Genomic DNA, 18,313 nt, shown 5'->3' with positions numbered 1-18,313 from the left:
ATTTTTTATATCAAAGAAGTCTATACAATTATTACTTTTTTTCACAGAAAGAGTGGTCTGGCATTGGAATGGGCTGCGCAGAGAGGTGATTGATTCACTAGACATGGATGTGTTTAAAAGTCTCTTGGATGTGGTCCTTGGGTATATGGTTTAGGGGTGAACCTTGTACAGTAGGGTTATTGGTTGGACTTGATCCTGAGGATCTTTTCCAACCTGAATGTCTCTGTGATTCTGTGATTTTCCCCGTATACCTGATGCAGCTTACAGAAAGACTAACAAACAATGTGAGGCAAGAGCAAATTACAGCACAGATCAGATTAATGTCTCAGAGTAGGAAGGTCTGGGATTTTGTTTTGCCAGCACCAAGCTGAAGCCAGGAAATTAGAGAATTATGTCATCAGGCTAGCCACATGGAACCGTGCAGAGGTTTAACTACACTTTCATTTGTGAGTCCACAAAGTAAACTGCAACCCAGCTAACTACTAGCTAACAAAATGATCCTTAATCCACGTAGATCATTTTCATTTGCACAACTTATCATGGCCTCACCTCAAAAGAACAGATTCTACAGCAGTAACCAGGCAATCATGACAGAAAAAATTGCTCATTAAATTGAGATTATTAATTGAAGGCAACTCTTTCCTTGTTTAGGATTACAGCAAGTATAAATGGATGAGTCTGAAGAGGGACATTAAATAATAGGAAAAAGAACTTTTTTTCCCTACTTATTTAGTTAAAGCTTAACAAAATAATGGCATGGCATGGTCAAAGTTCAGACTTCTCATTGGAATATAAACATTTAACAGAAAAGTCTTGTGGTCCCAGGCTAAATGAATGGTGTAATTAGGCACAAGTCGACATAACTATGAAATTCTACTGCAGGAAAACAATCTTTTGAAGAGTTTGAGGATGAAGTATTATTGAAACAGTACATAAATAATCATTTATTACTAATATTTATTTATGTTTCTCCACTCTTTTTTTTTTGGTTGCTGTTGTTTTGGTTATTGTGATTAAAAAATATGTATTTAACATAGTAGCACTGCTACTTTTGAATTAGTAGAACTGAGGAAAGATTATTCTCTCTCAACAAAGTCTTCTTTTGCTGAGACTAAATTAGACCTGAGTGATCACTCACAGAATCACCTCAAAAGATCATCTAGTCCAACCCCACTAGCAGAGCAGGATCACCTAGAGCAGATCACACAGGAACACATTCAGATGGGTTTTGAGTATCTCCAGAGAAGGAGACTCCAAAATGCCCCTGGGAAGCCTGTTCCAGTGTTCTGTCACCCTCACAGGGAAGTAAGTCTTCCTTCTGTTTCCATGGAACTTCCTATGACTCAACTTCCGTCCATTGCCCCTCATGCCGTCATTGGACATCACTGAGCAGAGCCTGGCTCCATCCTCTTAACACTCACCCTTTACATACTTATAAATATTGATGAGGTCACCTCTAAGGCTCCTCCTCTTTAAACTAGAGACCTCCAGTTCCCTCAGTCTGTACTCATAAGGAGGATGTTCCACTCACTTAATCATTTTTGTGGCTTTGCACTGGACTCCTTCAAGCAGTTCCCTGGGGTCCTTCTTGAACTGAGGGACTCAGAACTGGACACAATATTCCAGGTGTAACCTCACCAGGACAGAGTAGAAGGGGAGGAGAACCTCTCTTAAGCTACTAACCACAGCTCTTCTAATCCACCCCAGAAAGGCATTGGCCCTCATGGTCACAAGAGCACACTGCTAGCTCATGGTCAACCTTCCATCCACTAGGACTCTCAGGTCCTTTTCCCCTTCACTGCTCTCCAACAGATCAGCCCCCAGTGTATACCACTGCATGAGTTCATTCTTTCCCAGGTGCAAGTCTCTACACTTGCCCTTACTGAACTTCATTAAATTTCTCCCTGGTTTTAGCCAGTAGTTGTGGTTTTATCTAATACTTTCAGAAAGTGGGGTGGGCTCCTTCATGAAAAGATATACAATTAACACCAGTTAACAAAGCACTTTTCCTTACACCTTGCACTTACAAATGAAAGGAATGTCAATATGTGTTACTAAAAATACCGTGTAATCTTTTCTGATTCATTTGGAAGGAACGTTTTTACTACTGGGCACATTCCACAAACTATTTTAGTTCTTCAATCTTTGTTCTGAGTATGAGCAAAATACAGAATTGTTATGTTTTTTCCATGTCTGCTAGAGTGCCTTCTTGTGTTGTCTGAGGTAATTTTCCAGTGGTATTTCTACTCAGATTTCCACCCCCAAAAATGTTTCAGTTTCTTTTTTCTTTTTTTCCTTTTTTTTTCTTTCCCTTAATAAAAGGCCGAGCAAAGCCAAAACTATTCATACTTGGAGAATACTTTGGGGGGGGAGGAGGGGGAATAATGGATAGGAATGTTTATTTTTGCATACTATGTCTAAATTTATGTTATTAAATGGTATGTTATTACCCTATTGCCAAACCATTTTTATTGAGTGGAAAATAAAATTACATGTAAGCTGTTTTCTTAACATGGATGACTGTCTTTTGCAAAGCAGCTTGAGGTTTTATCTAGGCACAATAGGGAGGGCTTAGAGGGTCAGTATTTTTTTGGAACAGGAAATTTTATTCTGTAGGCTTTTAGAAGAAGAGGAAGAAGAAGGAGAGGGAGAGGAAGGGAGAAGGAGAAGATATTATTTTTCTTACTTTTCAGTGGTATACCAAACACATGTAGTGTGAATATTATTGATATTTCAGGTATGGTAGATGGATGGGAGAAATGATCATAGAGTTATTGCTATCCTGAAATTCACATTGTTTAACGGGACAAAAGGATATCCTTATTCCTGATGGTTTTTTCCTTGTGGCTTATTTCCCTGCTCTTTAATAATATTTTCTTTTAGTATGTTCTGCCAAAAAAAATTCTCAGTGTTTTGTTACAGATTCATTTTCCCAGCTCTTGAAAGTAATTCACATTTTTCTCTTCTGTAGTCCAGTAATAGCAATAAAGAAATACTTGGTTTAAATTCTGTTACAAAAGTACCTGCAAGTAGGAAACAAGATTTGAGCATCTTTGTTTAATGATTGACATATTCATGATCAGGTTGAGTTTGAATTGAAACATTTCTTCTTTTCTTTTCTTTTTTCTTTTCTTTTCTTTTCTTTTCTTTTCTTTTCTTTTCTTTTCTTTTCTTTTCCTTTCTTTTCTTTTCTTTTCTTTTCTTTTCTTTTCTTTTCTTTTCTTTTCTTTTCTTTTCTTTTCTTTTCTTTTCTTTTCTTTTCTTTTCTTTTCTTTCCTTTCCTTTCCTTTTCTTTCCTTTCCTTTTCTTTTCTTTTCTTTGAAGTAAAAACAAATATCCTTTTTTTTTTTCTTATGAAAAAATAGAAATAAAAATTCACTTCCAGTGAGAAAAGAACATTTTGTAAGGAAACTCAAATTTCCTTGCCTCTATCTTAGTTTGCTATTTTAATGTTGCATCTTCCTCTCTTGTTTGTTGGTTTTGTGCTTTTTGAGTTTCTTTAGTCAAGTAACATTCAGCATAACTTGTGTTGTAAGATTTACTCTATAGTCACAGATTATAAAATTGAATTTAGATTGGGTTGAACTTTTTATTCCACAAAATTTGCTGACTCAGTACCTGCAGATCTTTATTCTCTACTACTGTCCACCAAATTTTTCTCATTCCACCTTATTCCCTCTCCTAAATACACTTAATTTTCTCATGGTGAAGATATGCTTTAAGAGATTCTATGTAAACTCACACAGCTTCCAAAACCCTATCATGAATTTCTAAACAGAACAGATTTTCTTCTCTCTTTCATTTCTGTATACTCTTTGCTCCAAAGAATTGGGGCCAACACACCATACTAAAGTTTGTTCTGATTTTCAGCATTTCTTTCTGTTTCTTTCTAATTATACTTACATGCTGTCAGAAGAAAAAAAGACCTAAGGATGAAAAGCCTAGGAATATTATACAGTTATAGGATTCCCAGAAAATATTGGATCTATGCTTGCATATGGTGATTTCCTGTTATACTGATCTATTATATCTTCCTAAAAAACATTTAACACTTCCTCAATCTTAACCAATTATTCTTTTCATTCTGAATTCCATTTTCACCTTCTAGTGGTAACTAGAGATTTCTGGCAGGCAAAAATAATTGAATAAACTTTAATTAGAATGTTCCAGGTAATAATGGATCCTTTATGATGGCTCAGGAACAGAGCCTTTAATCCTACAAAGCATTGTTAAAGGCCTGGGTGAAGCTTTTGCAATTTCAGGGAAGGAAAGGTGAATATAATATTTTATTTTATTTTATTTTTAAAACATATATGATGGGGAAAAGGACCTGGGGGTCCTTGTGGATAGAAGGCTGACCATGAGGCAGCAATGTGCTCTTGTGGCCAAGAAGGCTAATACCATTCTGGGGTGGATTAGAAGAGGTGTGGTTAGTAGGTCCAGAGAGGTTCTCCTCCCCCTCAACTCTGCCCTGCTGAGGCTACACCTGGAATATTGTGTCCAGTCCCGAGTCCCTCAGTTCAAGAAGGACCTCAGGAAACTGCTTGAAAGAGTACAGTGCAAAGCCACAAAAAGATTAAGCGAGTGGAACATCCTCCTTATGAGTACAGACTGAGGGAACTGGGGGTCTCTAGTTTAGAGAGGAGGAGCCTTAGAGGTGACCTCATCAATGTTTATAAGTATGTAAAGGGTGAGTGTCAAGAGGATGGAGCCAGCCTCTCCTCAGTGATGTCCAATGACAGAACACGGGGCAATGGGTGGAAGTTGAGTCATAGGAAGTTCCATGGAAATAGGAGGAAGACTTATTTCCCTGTGAGGGTGACAGAACAGGCTCCCCAGGGGTATTGTGCAGTCTCCTTCTCTGGAGATATTCATAACCCATCTGAATGTGTTCCTGTGTGATCTGCTCTAGATGGTTCTGCTCTGGCAGTGGAGTGCAACTGGATGATCTTTTGAGGTCCCTGCCATCACCTAATATTCTCTGTTTCTGTGATATGCATGCAGAAATAAGAATCTCACAAAAATACTTTTCTGTCCAAGCCTACACATCTATCCAAAGCAGCATCTTTCAAAGTAATTTTGGTTGTAGCTAACACTCAGAGAAAATAAGGAAGGAGAAACCAGCAAAAATTTCTATTATGCAAACCAGATTCCCTAGAGAACCTCTACCTCATACTTGAAACATAGCTGGTAGGGCCCATCTGGCAGATGGGAGGATCAGCTGTTTCTTTTGAACTGTGTTCAATATGCTGCTAGGAGTATTGTTTTTCAAGTGTTTTATTTTTCTTTCTTTTTTTCTTTTTTACTTTTTGTAATTTTTGCCCCCTTCACTATCTTGTGTATTCACTCTTTATCTTACTAGAACAGCCAAGTGAAATGTTCTTTAATATTAGTCTTTGAGTAGGTAGGATCAAAAGCTTAAACAGCAACAACCACCAAAAATAAAGACTTTATTTGATGTATTATTTATATTTCAGTAAAGAATGTGAAGCTGAAAAAAGATTACTCAACAGTACTAGTCTGTGACAGACTGTCCTCCTCAATAATTCTCAAGCAAGCACTTATAGAGATAGTGTGCAAAGAGCAATGCAGTTTTACTCTCCTAATCTCCCATCAAAACGCCAATAGACATAATTAACATGCTCTGAACAAATGGCAGTTGGCTGTGTTTTGCAAGCAGGTCTTAAAATACTCTAAGGTCTACGGCAACCTGCCTGGATGTGTTCCTGTGTGATCTGGTATAGGTGATCCTGCTCTGGCAGGGGGGTTGGACTGGATGAGCTTTCAAGCTCCCTTCCAACCCCTAACATTCTGTGATTCCATGACTCTGTGATTCTGTGAACATCAGCATATATTTAAAGCATCACATACAGTTAGAATGAGTGCTACTTTTTGGTTTTGTTTTCACAGTTAGGTATTTTCAAACGTATTTTCCTAATTGATTGACCTAATCTTTTTTCCCCTTAAATTATCAATACTCATTTCAAGATTGAACATCAGTGAAGCATCTCTTGAGAACCATTCCTTCTCCATTCGACTTAAAGCATTTCTATTTGGTTTTGGTTCTTGGATTGGTGTTTTTTGCCTGAGGTAATTTTTTTTGCTTTGTTTTTTGTTTTTGGGGTTCTGTGTGTTTGTTTGTTTGTTGGTTTGGGGTTTTTGTGTGCATTTTTGCTTTGTTGTTTTGATTGTTTGTTTGTTTTTGGGGGGGCATTTGTTTGCTTTTATTAAGTTTATTTTCAGTTGTTCTCCTCGGTCTGGGTGAGTGGGAAAAGTTTCAATGCCCAAAGGAAAAGTGTCCATTAAGTAAGATAAGGGTGACTTCCCTGGAAGAAAATAAGTGTGTTTGGAAAGGTTATTCAGTGTTTTCTATGGAAGAGGCTCCTCAGGCTAGAGAGATCAAGAGAAAAAAATACTGTATTGTTAGAAAGTACGAGCATTCACATCATATTGAGATTTTTACCCTAAACTTGTAAATAGAATGATGAGAACAAAGTGTTTACTTGCTTCATTTTCAGTCACTCACAGCATGAGTTTTAACCTGGAAGTGAGAAGAGGGAACACATATGCAAAATAGAATAATAAAAAAAGAAACCTAGGCATTAGAGATGATTGTTTTCAACACGCATTTATTTCTCCTATAGGTTTTAATACACATTTCAAGTTTAGGCAGATACAATAATAAATTGAAACCACTAAAAGGGGTATTACAGCTGACTTCTTAGGGAAACATTGTTAATACATTGCAAATCCATTTGAGTAATATGCATACATTTGCTGACACAGATGAAATTCTTGGCAGTGTTAGCAAGCAAGCTAAGGCCTGAATACGCCACAGCACCTGATACAGGCAGTGAATGAGTCTTCTTTTCCAACAGAAATGGAAAAGCTGAATGATGAATCTCATCAACTCAGCATAAATGATCAAAATTTCTAAAGTGAACTCATCCTTACAGAATCACAGAAGGAGACTTTCGATATTATCCAGTCCAGCCTTCAACCCTCCACCAAACCATGTCCCTAAGCACCAGGTTCACACATCATTAACCACCTCCAGGGATGGTGAGTCCCCCATTGCCCTGGGCAGATCATTCCAATGTTTGAGAATCATTTTAGTGAAGAAATATTTCCTAATATCCAGCCTGGAAAAGAGGAGGCCTAATAGCAGTTTCCATACCTGAACAGGACCTACAAGAAGGATGGAGAGAAGCTGTTTGCAAAGGCTTGTGGTGATAGGACAAGGGGCAATGGCTTCAAGATAGAGAAGAGCAGATTTGTACTAGATGTTAAGAATAGGTTCTTTACCATGAGGGTAGTGGAACACTGGAACAGGTTGCCCAGGGGGATGTTTGAGGCCCCATCCCTGGAGATATTCAAGGTTAAACTCAACAGGGCTCTGGGCAACCTGATCTAGAATAGAATAGAATAGAATAGAATAGAATAGAATAGAATAGAATAGAATAGAATAGACCAGGTTGGAAGAGACCTTCAAGATCATCGTGTCCAACCTATCATCCAACACCACCTAATCAACTAAACCATGCAACCAAGCACCCTATCAAGTCTCCTCCTGAACACCTCCAGTGATGGTGACTCCACCATCTCCTCGGGCAGCCCATTCCAATGGGCAATCTAGTTGAGGATGCCTCTCCTGACTGCAGAGGGGCTTGGACTAGACACCTTCAGTGGTCCCTTCCAACCCAGACCATTCTATGAGTCCATGATTCTAAACTTTCTCTGTCTCAGCTTGCATCCATTTCCTCTAGTCCTGTCACTTCCCCACAGAGATAAGAGACCAAAGTGTGTGTGTGTGTGTGGGGGGGGGGGGAAGTCTGAGCGTTTAAGAATACAGTTTTTAAGAAATTAATGTAACTGACAAAAAAAAAAAATCTTATGATAATTTAACCTGGGAAGGCTCCAAAGTGAACTAAATGTTGAAACAAGAATTTGCTAGAGGGAATCTGAGCTAAGTTAAGCCATAAGCACCCAACACATTCACTGGGTGGGGAGGGGCAAAGCTACTCAGTATACTTCAGTGTTCTCAATTTCAATATATTAATAAGGGGATTTTTTGTTTGTTTGTTTGTTTGTTCATTTCTATAACTTCTCTGTAGAGAAATAAAGGAGTCTTTGCTAGAAAATCCTGATTACTTTCATTATCTCATGATGAAATTTTATCTGGATACTCTAGTCCCCCACCACCAAGAATCAAAAGGAAAAAAAAACCTGATCAATTTAACTTTATTGGTGCCATATTATAATCAAAAGGAAAAAATCTTGTGGGATGTAATCTTTTATAGAGTCTTCCCAATTCTTCTAGGAATAGAAACATCTTTAGGAATAGCAAACTACATTAGTGATAAAAGTATCCTCCCAAAGAGATTCTTGGTCTTCAAGACTCAGCAACTCATATGAGCCCTAGCTCCTGGGGCAGGCAGCTACGATCTCATTTTATAGTTTCTGATCTGGACTGACATGTGGTGCTCTTACAGGGTTTTGTCCACTTCATAGTATCTTAAAACAATGTGTGGCCCTACCAAGAGTAGTATTTTAAACCAATGAAGCTTAGTATTTTAGATGGCAGGAAGATGCATTGCATGAAGAATATAGCATCTGCTGGGATTTTAAAGGATAACTTCATATGTGGGCTGCCATACCTTGTGAGATCGTGTCTACACAGCCTGTGAGGATTTCTCCATAGAGAAAACTCTTCCCAGAATTACTCCTACATCAAGTGGCACAACAAAAAGGGACCTTGCACATGGACTCACCTATCTGAGGTGTAAGTGGCCTGGGGACCAGGATCCGGGAATGGAATAGGATACTAATTGTTTTCTTTCTAATTTAGGAGTATACATGGACAAGTAGCTGTGTTCTCTTGTAGATGTATATCTGATCTTTGTAACAGTTAATATGGTTCTAGTAATTAGCAGTTTTCCAAGGTCTACATTCTGCTGAAACTATCCTGAAAGTGATAGAAGGTTCTTCAGAGTTTCCCTACCGCTAATTTATTTATATCTTGCTCAAACCAGAAATAACTGAAATAAAACATATTAAAGCAATGTGAATTTCCTACCCAGGTTCTGGAGAGAAAGGTTTAAATTTAAAGATAAGAAAAAATAGAGTTAGTCAGTTATTTTTTAAATTCTAATTAATGTGATCATTATTCTATGTCAGGTAGGAGAAGAAAAGTTTTAAGTGGAATTTCTACAGATAGAGAAGAAAATGTATTGAAAATTAGATTAAAATATTAACAGTTTCCAAAGTTAAAAATAAATTTAGGCATTGCTCTATGTCAAGATTAAAGAACTGAAAACCTAAAGAATAAAGGCTAGACTGAAGGTCCTATTTCACAAAATCACAGAACCACAAAGTGACAGAATCACAGAATCACAGAGTATTAGGGGTTGGAAGGGACCTTGAAAGATCATCTAGTCCAACCACCCCCGGCCCCTCACGGGATCAGGATCAACTATACCAGATCACACAGGAACACATCCAGGTGGCTTTTGAATATCTCCAGAGTAGGAGACTCCACAAGCCCCCTGGGCAGCCTGTTCCAGTGTTCTGTCACTCTCTTGGCGCTCACCTTTTAAAAGAGCCCCAGCTCACTCAGTCTGTACTCAAAAGAAAGAAGTTCCACTCCCTTAATCATTTTTGTGGCTCTGCTCTGGACTCTTTCAAGCAGTTCCCTGAGGTTCTTCTTGAACTGAGGGGCCCAGAACTGGACACAATATTCCAGATGCAGCCTCATCAGAGCAGAATAGAGGGGGAGGAGAACCTCTCTCAACCTACTAACCATACTAATCCACCCCAGAATGACATTAGCCTTCTTGGCCACAAGCGCACATTGCTGGCTCATGGCCAACCTTCCATGCACTAGGACGCCCAGGTCTTTTCCCCTTCACTGCTCTCCAACAGATCAGTCTCAGACTACACTGATACATGGGGTTGTTCTTTCCCAGATGCAAGACTCTACACTTGTTGAATTTCATTCAATTTCTCCTTGCCCAACTCTCAAAACTCTTGCTGAATGGCAGCACTACCTCCAGTTGTGTCAGCCACTCCACCCACTTTTGTGTCTCCAGCAAACTTGCTGACAGTGCACTCTGTTTCCCTTGATTCCAGATTTTCAGTACTCTGACCCTTGCTGAACACTCTCCTACTCCTGACTTTTCAGGAGAACAAAATTCATATTTTTATATCAAGATTTCTGAAGCAAGAAAAGTCTTTAATTGCCTCATTCTTGAAAGTGATGAGTAACTCAGTCTCTAATCCCATCTGTGAGTGCTCTCGTGATCTAGACCTTTTGCTTTACCCACTTTGATCTAATTAGTTATACTCACACAAAACTGAGAAGGTTACATGATTTCACAATATGAGACATTTGGTATTTTGATAAACTTCAAGATATTTGAAGATGAATGGAAAATTTCAAGAATTTGAACTCCTGAAACATGAAATCAAAGTTGTTCTGTTGTTCCAATAACAATCACTGTGCCCAGATGTACAGAAATGAATATGCAACAGACAATGTGACTTCTCAAGTAAAACTAAAATTATTATTTGTAATAATAATAAATATTAATTATTGTTAGTCATATTTAGCAGGGAAAATTGCACAGATAATCTGTGTTTCTTCATAAACAACTTACATGGCAACTTTCTACACGTCAGCACAGAAAGACTGTTAGAACAGCATTTGGGATGTTGCTGTGGAGCCTTTTTCCTGAGAAAATAACAACTTGCTGTCAAGTTGATTGATTGAAAGCACTTTGCATCACCACTCAGCAGGGATTTAGGCAGGATATCCTGGCTGCAGGAATAACTGCCCTCTTGGGCTTGAGATGGGGTCTTTGAGGTAAGTGTTTTCCTGATGTAATGTTCTCATATTTGAGGATAAGAAACTGTTGCCTTGACCAGATGTCAAATGAGACTTAGCAATTTAAACTTCAGTGCTCTGCTTTGGTTTTCAGATGCAGAAGGTTATATGTTCTTACTGATACCTGTCAGTAACTAGAATGGGACAAAGCCATGACCTATTTAGTCATTAACGATGAAGCAGCCTTGCAATGTGCGTTTCATTTCACTATTCATGCCCATGTATTTAGTGTGTGTAAGAGACTCTGAAACTCTCAGACAGTCAGTTTCAGCTTCTCCGTAGCTTATCATGGAAATGTCTAGAAGCTTTCACTTGATGTATGGACAGGAGCATGGCTCTGCAGTGAGTTGAAAGTGAAAAGTGAAAAAGGAGCTTTAGTTAATTGCACTAGCATTGGCCATTGGAAGGAGAAAGAAAATCAAAAGCAGGTGGTGCAAGATCATGGTTGTTATCTATAAACAAGTGCAAAACATTTGTATCCAAGGATTCTTTGTATTCACAGACGCTGCAATTTCTCTATTTGAGTGTAAATTTATTAACTACTAAATTAAGAATTAATAAATTAAGAAAGAATTAAGGATTGAATTCTAATCATAAATTAAGAATTTAGATAATGAAGAATTAAATTCTAATAATACAATAAGAATTAATTAAATTACCCCTTGAAACTTGAAAAGAAGGGCTTGAAAACCTCAGTCTCCACTGATTGGGATATTCTCCTGGGAGAGAAAAACTACAGATCCATGTCTGTTTAGACAAGGCAAAGAATTTCAGCCAGCGTGTACAATATGCTGGGTGAGTGCTTTTATCCTCAGAAAAGAGGCATATCATCATGATGTCTTGAAAGAAAGCAGGACTCTCTACTCCTTGCCAAAGGAAGTCAAGATTCCAAATTCCAAATGAAATCTGCAAATCCTTGGTGGCACATCACATCCTCAGACACATCGTGAACTGAGGCACTTCTGTCATCATGAAAAGAAAGACTTCATTTAAACCAAACCCTTCTCCAGAGGATTGTGCACAGCAGGCTATGTGTTGTGATGCCACTTTGATTGCTGCATCGTTGTGATGGGAATATTAATTAACAATTAATTACAAAAAAAACTACAAACAAACAAAAAAAAAACCAGAACTGTAACAAGAGTAGCAAAGCTTTTTGTAAGAGAGAATGTAAAGGAGATAAATCATTCTAATATTTCTATGCAATATACAAAGACTCAGATACCTATTTTAGGAATATGGATTTCATAGCTGCAGCCAGTTAGGATTGGTGATATTTTGTTTATTAAGATGACTTTAACATACTTTATCAATTAAATGATAAGTTTCACTTAGAATCATGGAATCATTACAGTTGGAAAGGACTTTTAAGATCACCGAGTCCAATTGCAACGCAAATACCATGACCACTAAACTACCTCCTGAAGCACCATATCTACAGCTTCTTCAACACCTCCAGGAATGGTGACTCCATCACCTCCCTGGGCAGCCTGTTCCATGTCTCACCACTATTTTAGTCAAGAAATTTTTCCTAATATCCAATGTAAATGTCCCCTGGCACAACTTAAGGCTATTTTCCCTCATCATATTGCTAGTTCCTTTGGAAAAGAGATCAACACCAGCCTCACTCCATGCTCCTTTTAGGGAGTTGTAGAGAGCAATAAGATCTCCCCTCAGCCTTCTCCTCTTCAAACTAAAAAACCCCAGCTCCCTCAACGGCTCCTCATATGACATGCCCTCCAAACTCCTCAACAACCTCATTGCTCTTCTTTGGACACCCTCCAGGACCCCAATGGCTGTCCTCAACTGTGGAGCCCAGAATTGAACCCAGTACACAAGCTGTGGCCTCTTCGGTGCTGAGTTCCATCACTTCCTTACTCCTCATGGACACTGCTTTTCATACAGTCAAGGTTGTTGCTGGCCCTCTTGACCACCTGGGCACTCTGCTGGCTCATGTTCAGCCAGCACCCCCCAGGTTCTATGTGCTTACTATATTTTTAATGGCTTAATCATTTTTTAATTACTCAGACTAGATTGCTAAATTCATTCAGAAACTTTGGATCTCCGTTTCTAAAAAGCATCTGCTAGTCTTCAGTGAATGGGACAAATAAGGGAAATCAGAATGCTTTTAAAATAAGACTCAAAATCTATACCCTATTGCCCTATAGTAGGGCAGTTAAATAGCTTGATTTCAAAGTGCTGGAACCTCAGAATTGTTTTGGTTCTCAATGGAAGTATCATGTTTGATCTTACCTTTTCTTCAGGGCAAAAAACAAGCTCTGAAAATCATTGTACCCTCTCTTTGTTGTAAACAGTACTATCCTGCCTGTCGAGAAGCATATGTTCAACACAGCACAGGGTTCTATTAATGCAGCACCAATGTCAGAGATTTGGCTGCTTCCCAGAACCAACTGACAGCATTGTCTTGGCTCTGTGTGTTTAATGTAGCCTCTCCACACTCCAAGGAATTTGTGATTTGACATGATTTGAGCGAAGGAGCTACTACAAATCTCAATACCCCTGCTCCCAACAATAAGGTGAAAACAAGTTGCTGTACATATCTACTAAAACAGCATTTTTTATTTTTTTTTTTAATGAACTGCCACAGGCAGTTATAAAATGTTGAAATTTTGGTTAATTTGCAAGATCAGATTTGTCAGTGTCCACTGCCAACTGAAAAATTCTTTCTCATGCTGCTGCTGCCTGCAGCTAATTATCTTTTTCTATTTTGCAGGCCTTATGTTTTCTTTTTATATAGAACTATATATAAATTCTATACATAATTATATATATTATTTTGTTTAATTGCATCTTGCTGGACTTGGCATTCACAGTATTTCCTATGGCAAATATTTTTTTCTTTAAAAGACATAAAGAATAGATAAACATAGAGAAGGTAGATTTTTTCTTTTTCTTCATGTGGTTATAGTTCTTTTTCATTTTTTGTTCCTTTTTTTTTCCCCTTTTCTTTCTACAGAGCAGCTTTAGAGCCTGAGCTCCTCTTTCCCAGACAAGCAACTGCTGTTTTTCAGAAAGGCAAAGACATATCTTCAGCTTCCTAATGAGGGACTTGGGCCCATCTCATAGCTTAGAGATATTCACTGCTCGTAAAATGCAGGCTAAAGGAAAATACAAAATGTTTGCACTTGCTTGCTGTCAGTCATTTGGTATTGATATATTCTGAGATTTGTAATATTACTGGTTTGTTTACCTTGATGCAGCAAAAATCTTGCCCAAATGGGATCTTGAGGCATTTTTAATGCTAGTTTTTCTACCAGCACACAAGTCACTATCCATTACTATCTCTGAAATAATGATCTATTGAGAACCTCTGACAAAGTTCTTTAAGGGCAAACAAGAAGATACTCTGTCCTGATAGTCTTAAAGGAAGTTGGAGACTACTCCTTTGGCTTGGAAGAAACCTCTCAGTTATAAAATATTATCTAGGGAATTCTTCTGAAAAATGCAGTCCATCAAATACATCCTATACAACAAGGGATCTTCTTTTCTCATTTAAAGATGCTCTGCCTGACTTCTAGTCGTGATGTGAATGGCTGAAATATGTTATAGCCTTCCTCTCACTTGCATTTATCCCCAACATTTTGGCAGATATAAAAACAATAACTAAACATGCCCACTGTAGCCAGGATTACCTTGCCAATCAATATAGCTGCAGCAGCACATCAGCCTAGGAATATCCAGGAGGTATGGGATGGTGATGTGAAAGAATCATCTCAATGCCTGTGGTTTAAGTAGAATCCTTCCCTCCTATGACAACATCTGGATGCCAACTCATGTGGTTATGTATCTTATATGAATAATAGAATGGCTTAGATTGGAAGAGACCTTAGAGATCATCTACTCCAATATCCCTGACATGGGCAGGGACACCTCTCCATTAAACTTTGCTGCTCAAGGTGTCATCCAACTTGTCCTTGAATACATCTAGGGAGGAGGCATCCACAAACCTCTCTGGGTAATCTGTTTCAGAGTCTCACTATCCTTAGACTGAAGAATTTCTTCCTAAGATCCAGTCTAACTCACCTCTCTTTCAGCTTCAAACCATTCCCTTGTAATACAGGGAATTCCCTTGTAATACACACTCCTTGTAATACAGCCCAGAATGGCACCGGCCTTCTTGGCCACAAGATGAATGTAGTTTTCAAGAAAGCAAGTCATAACACTTAAGAGACAATGCAGTGGGATGAAGGTTGCCTAATCCCATTGTTTCTATTTAATGCAATTATTTACAAGGTTATCAGTGCTGATTGTTGTTTCTGTTCATTTTACTTTCAACAAGAGTTTTTGGGGAAAAAAAAAATATGATGGGAAGTGTTAAGGAGCAAAATATGTTGAACTCTATGCACATGTTAAAATATCTGACTGCATAGTTCCACTACTGTATTTACCGAGCATTGGCAAAAGGGCAGCAAGCAAATGATAATGATTTGTTTGTACAAAAAGCTTCTCTGTTTGGAGCTGGATGGCATCAAAGTAGAATATCTGACAGCTTCCCTTTGCTTGTCAGATTACAGTGGCAGCTTAGACAAACAAAGCTTCACCTGCAAAGAGAGTTGGAATCACAGCAGATGAATCTTGCGTGTAGAACAGAGATGGGAGAAAGAAAAAAGGCCTAGCAGAGATGTGAGACTCTCCACAATATTTTAATATAGTGTTTGAATTTCAGGCTCTGTTGCCAGTTACTCTGAGGCCAAGATAGTTCAGCCTTTCAGCAATTTTTGTTTCTTTTTCTTTTTTTTAAACATTTTCAGATAGATATGACAGAAGATGATTTTGTATTCTTGGAATGTCACTTGACAAACATAAAGGGCAACAAATAAAGAGAATAAACACACATCTGAACATTGTCAAAGGCCCTGACACTGACTACAGTCAAGAGGCATTTTCCACTTTTCACTGTTACTTATGTATTTACTTTTGTGTGTGAGTGAGAATGTTTGCTTGCTGATCAATTATTGGATATGTACAAACACACTAAAAACATGAGTTAATCAAATAATAAGTACCTGGACATTTTTGGGCTCATTGTTGTGAGCAGAATTTATGCATAAATGTAAATATCCCTTAATCTTCTTACCTAGCAGGGATGACTATTGCCAAGTCTGCAGCAGGGAACAGTAGAATCATAGAATGGTCTGGGTTGGAAGGGACCTCCAAAGATTATCTAGTCCAACCCCCTCTGCTGTAAGCAAGGTTATCATGGTGCAAGGTTCCCAAATTATGACCACCACAGGGTCTGAGAGGGTAGACAGTTTAGTTATGAAAGCTGAGAAAGCTTTGTTTGTATAGCTTACATGCTGGAGCAAATAAACACTGGCTTGCACAGCCCATCATCTTTCTACACCAAGCTTCCAGTTTTGCAGTTAGCACAGAAAATCTCAGAAATCCTGGCTGTGATCCCATAGACACAGCCTCAAAAACATGGAAAAAGGAGAAAAGACAAGCTCCAAGTTACATACAACTGCAGAGCAAAACAATTGCATAGATTTACATCCAGAAATGAAAGGGAAGTTAGCACAGTCTCCAGGAAGTGAGAAGATAAAGTTTTATGTAATAACTAGGGCTACAAAAAGTTAAAGGAAACAAAAAAGTAAAATAACAATTAAAAGGTATCAAAACATTATGAAATGGTTTTCCTAAAAGTCAATGTCATGTTGAGTTCTATACAAATATAATACATATATATAATATATATAATAAATAACATATAATCTCTGTATTATAAAAATGAATAAAAGAACTATACTATCATTCCTGGTTGTCACGAAAACATCACATTTCTTGACCTTCCTCACTCAAATACAGTAAATAATTTCAACAAAATATGTCTATGGAGACAGACTGAAAGAATTGGAGTTGTTCAGTCTGGAGAAGATAAGGTTCCAAGAAGCCCTTGTTGTGGCCTTCCAGTATCTGAAGGGGGCTTATAAGAAAACTGGGGAGGGACTTTTTAGGGTGTCAGGTAGTGATGGGTCTAGGGGGAAGGGAGCAAAACTAGAAGTGGGTAGATTCAGGTTGGATGTTAGGAAAAAGTTCTTCACCATAAGGGTGGTAAGACAATAGAACAAGTTGCCCAGGGAGGTGGTGGAAGCCTCATTACTGGAGGGTTTTAAGGCCAGGATGGATGTGGCTCTGGGCAACCTGATCTAGTGTGAGATGTCCCTGCCCATGGCAGGGGGGCTGGCACTGTATGGTCCTTGAAGTCCCTTCCAACCCTGATGATTCTCCAATTGTGATGATTATAGGAATTGAAACTTTGGAAAAACAATCATTTTAGCTTTTAACCTAAGAAAGGAGATGCATTTGCAAACTAGTAAAATCACCAGGTGTAAGGAGTGGTCACTTAGGCATATTTACCAGATTGGTAGTTTTCAGGTGACGTATGCTCCTTTGCTTGCCTTTTCATTTGCTGTAACTTTGTGATAGTAGAATTTGTGACCCTAGCAGGGCAGAGGTCTGAGTAAATTCATTCATTCATTCAAGAGAACTGCCAGTGTTTTTCATATTTCAGGATGAGTTTGCAGGGTAGGCAAATAGAATAAAAAAATGATTGTGAGAGACCTCTTGGTAGATTTTAGTTTGTTTGTTTTCACAGGTGACTTAATTTTAATTAATCAGTCTACAAATCTGAGCTTTTCAAATCATTACTACATATTAAAAAAAAAAAAAAAGAAAAAAGATAGTTGATTGCAAAAACTGCAAAGGGAAATATTAACTTCTTTCTCTACTTTTGCTCAGAGTTGGCTGGAAGAACATAGTTGTGTAAACTTCTGGGGGTTTTGACAATAAAAGTAGGTGTAATTGCTTTCCTACCATTTTAAATATTGTCTGTCTCAAGAGGTAGCATGGCTTAAAGACAAAGCATGTGTTGTGCTTTGGATAAACATTCTTAAGCAATAGAAGCATAACAAGGTGGGGTTTGTTGTTACTGCAATCTATTTCCACACAAGTGACCCACCTGTCATGACCTTGACTCCAGAACATTACTTAGAAAATGAATACAGAAGATGGAATTAATGACCTGTGGAAAAATCTTGGGCTACCAATTTTTCCAGATGGTCATTAATCCCTCAGAATTGTAACAGAACCTAATCATTAAGGCTTAATTAATGTATTAATATGGCATCTAAATGCTGCACTGCTTTGTTTTGATTTTTATTTTGGTATAATTAACCTTTTGGGAATATTTGATTAATGGAGAAAGGTAATATATGTTTGCCAGGGAGATGCCAGATTATTTCTTTTATTCACAGTAAACACAAATAAATGAATAAAGCTCTTCATGTGTTTGTACATTTCACACTTCTGAGAGCTGTTGACTATAGGAATTGAAGGGCAGGAGCATGATTAGAAAGGTCATTATACTTTGGTGGTATTCCTCATGAATATGTTTACCACTTGGACAGAGCA

The sequence above is a fragment of the Dryobates pubescens genome, chromosome 9 (assembly GCF_014839835.1).
Source record: "Dryobates pubescens isolate bDryPub1 chromosome 9, bDryPub1.pri, whole genome shotgun sequence".
NCBI lineage: Eukaryota > Metazoa > Chordata > Aves > Piciformes > Picidae > Dryobates > Dryobates pubescens.
This window is presented reverse-complemented; position numbering follows the sequence as displayed.